The sequence below is a fragment of the Vipera berus genome (genome assembly GCF_964194415.1).
Source record: "Vipera berus genome assembly, chromosome: 16".
Lineage (NCBI taxonomy): Eukaryota > Metazoa > Chordata > Lepidosauria > Squamata > Viperidae > Vipera > Vipera berus.
In genome coordinates, this window is record NC_138219.1 from 6,481,773 (window position 1) to 6,487,672 (window position 5,900).

A 5,900-nucleotide genomic window follows, 5' to 3' on the forward strand; every position below is an offset into this window, starting at 1 on the left:
TTTGGTCTCCCTCTCTTCGCCCCTCCCTTGCAGTTTTTAATTCTGTCAGGCCAGCAACTGTGGCACAGGGGGGAGCCTCGTTAACTTGTTTTTCCGGTTTTTCGTTCGGCTGTGAGGCTGTGGTTTACTTTTGGTCTCCTGCACATCTAATAAAAAAAAAAGCCAAATTAGAGGCCCGGTCTTCCCATGTCAATTCTCTGAAGGTTCCCCCCCCCATCAATTCAACAGACAAAGAAAGTCCAGTCTGTTTATAGGTAGTCCTTGACTTACGAGCAGCACGGAGCCCAGAATTTCCGTTGCTAAGCGAAATGGTTAGCTGAGTTGGGCCTCGTTTCATCGCCTTCCCTGCCACGACTGTTAAGGGGATCACTGCAGTTGTTAACATTAGACCGGGGGTCTCCAAACTTGGCAACTTTTAAAGACTTGTGGACTCCCAGAATTCCCCCACAAGTCTTAAAAAATAGCTACGTTTGGAGACCCTTGCTCTTGGCAAGCGTTTTGTAATTTCTGCAGTCCAGTTTTCTCAATCCTGGCAGGGTTGTTAAGCTAACTACCGTCATAGGGATTGGGAAGAAGAAAATGTGGAAAGTAGTGGACACGTGGGTGTGGTGTCGCAAAGAAAAACTTCGCGGCGTCTTGAATAGCTCGAGCTGTCTCCCAGGCTTAGCAATTTCAAGATGCGTGGACTTCGATTCCCAGAATTCTCCCATCAAGGGGTAGGGAATTCTGGGAGTTGGACGTTCACCCAGCTGGAAATCGCTCCGGTTGAGCGTCTGTGAATTACACAACGGCCGAAGAGGTTGGAAGTCCGTCTGCTTGAAAACGTTGCCAGGTTTGAAGACCCACCCCAAGTTAGACACAACAGTTGTTAAGCAAATCTTGGCTTGGCAGAAGGTCAACAAAAATAGTTCACATGACCCCGGGATAGCGCAGCCGTCGTAAATAGGAGTCAGTTGCTAAGTGTCCATTTTTGGATCATGAGGATGCTGAAACAGTGAAAAACGGTCATCGGTTACTTTTTTTAAGTGCCGATGTAACGCCAAACGGTTGCTAAGCAAATGGTGTAAATCCTTGACAGAAAAAGTTTTTGGGAATGGGTCTAAACCAGGGGTAGGCAACCTTGGCTCTTTTATGACTCATGGACTTCAACTCCCAGAATTCCTGAGCCAGCATAGCTGGCTCAGGAATTCTGGGAGTTGAAGTCCATGAGTCATAAAAGAGCCGAGGTTGCCTATCCCTGGTCTAAACGATCAAAATTTTGCTGAGACGGGGTGAAGAATCGACGCATTCAAAACTGGGCATTCAAAAAACTTCAGAGAGGCCCATTTTGTTTGCTGGTTTAATGTTCCGCACCCAAAGTTTGCTTTCTGCAACCTGCCCCTTTTTTGCGGGATTCCTTAATTCATTTTTTTTTTATCATTATTTCTTCGCCCCCGCCCCCCCCCCTTTCTTCTTTTTGCTCAGTTATTCCGAAGTATTTCTTGTCCCGTTGGAACCCCGGAAGATTTTAATCCTTTTCAGCTTCCCTAAGACTTTGTCAGAGGGCGATTAAAAAGAGCAGGGGCAGCGTTGTGCAATCTGGAAACGTTGCGTCAGCTTTCCGAACTGGCGCAATCTTGACGCCCGGTATGTGTGTGTGTGTGTGGCGGGGGAAGCGTCTTCCATTTCTGTGGAGTTGCAGCCAGCGGCTTCGGTGTGGCAAGACGTCACCCTTTATATTCCTCTAAACGTTGCTCGCCCTTTTAAATAGATTAGTGCTTTGTTTTTCAGGCTACTTAAATCGGACTTTTTGCGTCCGTATTCTTGTTTTTCCCCCCTCGCTTTTTGTTCCTCTCCTGGAAAGGCTGGATTTCTCAGCAGACGGAAGTCTGTACATTTGGGGATTCGTTTGTTTCTGACCATTGCTGACAGCGTGCTGGTTCCGTTTGCACCGGCCTGTTTTTGGGCTGGAGATTGAAATAAGGCTTAAGGTAATAGAGGACGTAAGCAGAGATTCTCGCAACTGGCCGACCTCAAAAGTTACTCCTCTGCCCTTACACTGTTGCTGTCTTCCAAGAAAGAACGACTGTTTTAATAGAAGCGTACCAGTTAACTTTGCCACAGAAATGAGGACCCAGATTTTGGGGGGCAATATGCTGACTTTGTAAAAAATGCCGCTTGGGGGGGCCCGAAAGCCCTAATAAGCAGGCATATACATAGAATAAAGGCTATTGCTAAGCACATTGATTTGTGCTTCTTAGATTGTAAGCCGCCCTGAGTCTTCGGAGAAGGGCGGGATATAAATGGGATTTTTTTTTAAAAAAAATTCTAATAAAAGCTTACTGGGAACCAGGCGCTTCAAGGTTGCCCCAATGAGCACACGTTCCTTATGTTTTATTTTATTTTATTTTATCTGTATCCCGCCTTTATTGATTTTACAAGTAACTCAAGGCGGGGAACACATCCAACCCACCTTCTTCCTCCTATTTTCCCCACAACAATCCTGTGAGGTGGGCTGGGCTGAGAAAGTCCTGACGATTGGCCCAAAGTCACCCAGACAGCTTTCATGGCTGAAGTAGAACTAGAACTCACCATCTCCTGGTGATTGGCCCAAGGTCACCCAGCTGGCTTTCGTGCCTTAAGGCAGGACTAGAACTCACCGTCTCCTGGTGATTGGCCCAAAGTCACCCAGTGGGCTTTCATGCTTAAGGTGAGACTAGAACTCAACGTCTCTTGGCGATTGGCCCAAAGTCACCCAGACAGCTTTTATGGCTGAGGCAGAACTAGAACTCACTGTCGCCCAGTTTCTAACCTAGTGCCTTTTAACCACTAGACCAAACGGGCTCCTTTTGCTATCACGTTTCCCCCCCTCTTAAGAATTTGTTTTCCTTGCACCAGACGAGACCAGGCTGCGGCCGAGGTGTTTGTGACAGACACAACCGAATGGGGCAATCTTGACCCACAAAAGTTCACGCGTTCCACATCTGCCGAGGCTTCCCTCAAAAGCATTTAATAGATCCTTGGGTTTTTTTGGCACCACTTCTGCACCCACCCCTTCTATTCGGCTAGAGAAACCCCAGTTGCGACAGCGGGCAAAGGCGGGGGCCAGATCCACCCATCCTGTGACACAGCGAGCGAGTGAGCCAACACGCAGTAAGCGTGTGACACTTTTCCTCCGAAAAAAAAGAGGAAACGAAGGCAATCCTGCTTAACTCGCGTTATGAACCAGCGGCTCACAGCGAAAATGGGTTAAAAGTTTTTTTCACCAAAATGTTTTCAACCAGGATTCCTACAAATGTCTGACCCCCCCACCCCACCCCGGTTGAAAAGGAGCGAAGAAACGGGCTGATGAGAAGTTGACTCAAACAAACTTAACCTCTCTGCATGTCTTCCGCAGGGTGAACTAACAGTGCCGGCTAAGCTAAAAAGAGATTTTAAGTCAAAAGGCTACAAGAAACAGGGGAAGAGCTATAGGCTTTGGTTCAATGGAATGAAAAGGCTAGGATGCTAGAGACGGGTAAAATTGGGATTTTTTATTTATTTATTTTTCCCTAACCAGCGTCTCGAGGAACGAACTAGGCTGATAAACGGGCGAATCTTTTTGTGTTTGAAAAGATGGAAGTCGAGCAGGGGAACAGCACCCGTCCGAAGAACCACGATGCCAATTCCTACTTGCACCCCTTTCCCTTCCAACACAGAAGTAGGGACCGGGTGACCCACGACAGATGCGTGAAACAGGCTGCAAACTCTGATCATAATTTGCCTGAATCTGTAACAAGGGACCCCATTTTCATACATGATTATTTCTAAAACTCGTTAGCCTAGGATGGTGTTTTCTCAACCTCGGCAGCTTTTAAGAAGGGATGGATTTCAACTCCCAGAATTCCCCAGCCAGCAGGTTTTAAGAGGGGTGGAGTTCAACTCCGTGGTAGCTGGGGAATTCTGGGAGCTGAAGTCCACCATTCTTAAAAGGAGCTAAAAGTTAAGAAACACGGCTTTAAGAAACGGCTATCCTACAATGAAAAAAGTTCTTTCACTTTCTCTCGGCTTCATTCAGCTTTATTCAAGGGCCCTGAAAGATTTGCAGCTAGTTCTCGATTTACAACAGCTTGTTTAGTGACCGTTCAAAGCTACAACGGCACTGTGACTTGGCACAGTTTTTCCCACACTTTAACGACCGTCGCAGCAGCCCCTGCGGTCGCGGGATCAAAACTCAGGCAGGTGGTGACTGACTCGAATTCACGACGGTGGCGGCGTCCCGGGGTCACGCGATCCCCCTTTCGCGACCTCTCGAGAAGCAAAAGGGTCAATGGGGGGGGGGGGAATCCATATTCACTTAACAACCGTGTCGCTAACTGAACAAGTGCAGCAATTCATTTTTAACCCCTGTGGGGAGAAAGGTCGTAAAACAGGGCAAAATTCATTGAACTAAAGTTTGACGTGGCAACATTTAATTCCGAGAGTTACTCGTAAGATCAGTCTTATTTCTCCCGGCCCCTTTTTCGAGTGTTAGCTTTGTAACTTTGTGGTTTTAAAACACACACACACACACACACACTTGCATCCTATCGCGCGACCAAAACTAGCTGGGTTGTGTTTCATTATTGCCACATGCAAAAAAGGAAAAGGAGGGGGGGGAGTCAGAAGCTTCCCCCGCCATTTATGATCTAGATGAAAAAGCCTCGAGAAACGCTGAGGGCGACTCTCGGAACGACGCCGTCACCGGATGTGAAAAATCAGCAATTTGTTTCTCCCCGCCCGTCTCTGAAATGTGTGAACAAGTTCAGGAGCTGATCTCGCATCCTGAAAGGCTGTTTTATTTTTTTGAACCTGAATTGACCACCCCAAACTTAACGTTGCTAAGCAAGACCGCTGTTAAGTCAGCCTTTGCCCCATTTTATGACCTTCCTCGCCAGGGTGGTTGAGTTAGGGACACGGTCGTTAAGCGAATCTGGCTTCCCACATTGACTTTGCCGGTCAGGAGGTCGCAAAAGGGGATCACATGACGCACACACCCCCCCGGGACGTGACCACAGGGATGCCGCAAAGGTCGTAAGTGTGAAAAACGGTCTTTTTTTCCAGTGCCGTTGTAACGTCGGTCACTAAATGAACTGTGGTAAGTTGAAGACTGCCTGTAGTAATTTCACTATCGAAGGGGAGCGAAGGCACCGTGGGTCCTTGTTACTCAACCGCCTCCTTTGTCCGACCGGGATTTTCACTCTTCGGGTAGTCCTCGACTTTACGACCACAACTGGGATCGGAATCTCCGTTGCTAAAGCAAGGAGGTTGTTAAATGCGCCTGATTTTTACGAGCCTTTTCGCCACGGTTCTTAAGCTAGTCCCCGCGGCTTGTAAGTGAATTGTGCGGTCGTTAAACAAATCCAGGTTCTTCCATTTGACTTGGCTTGCCGGAAACCAGCTGGGAAGGTTGCAAATGGCTGTCAGCTGATGCTGCCACAACCCCAAGTCCGCACCAGTGGATTTTGACCGCTTGGGAAGGGGGTTACCTGCGAGAACTGTTCCTAAGTCCGTTTTTCCAGCGCCCTCGCAACTTCAAACCGTTGCTAAACGGTCGTAAGTCAAGGTATCCCAGAATGAGAAGGGGAGAAGGGGAAGGCGGGAAACACTACATTCAAAAGCAGAATGTCTTTTTCTAATATTGGAATTCAGAGTTTCTTTTTTTAAAAATATATATATATATATTAAAACGCCTTTCTCGGCGACTCCCCAGAAAACAACAAGCGTAAATTCTCTTTCTTGCAGTCGGGGCTGCCTGGAGAGGCGTGTAAACAGCGCTCAGCGGCGGAGGGCTTTGCAAGGGCTTTACTCAAAGCCTCGGGCGCTGCTCTGTGTCACCATCCACGCAGCTGGGAGGAAGTTGCAAGGGGGTGGGGTGCAGAAGACGCCCTGAATTGGGGAAA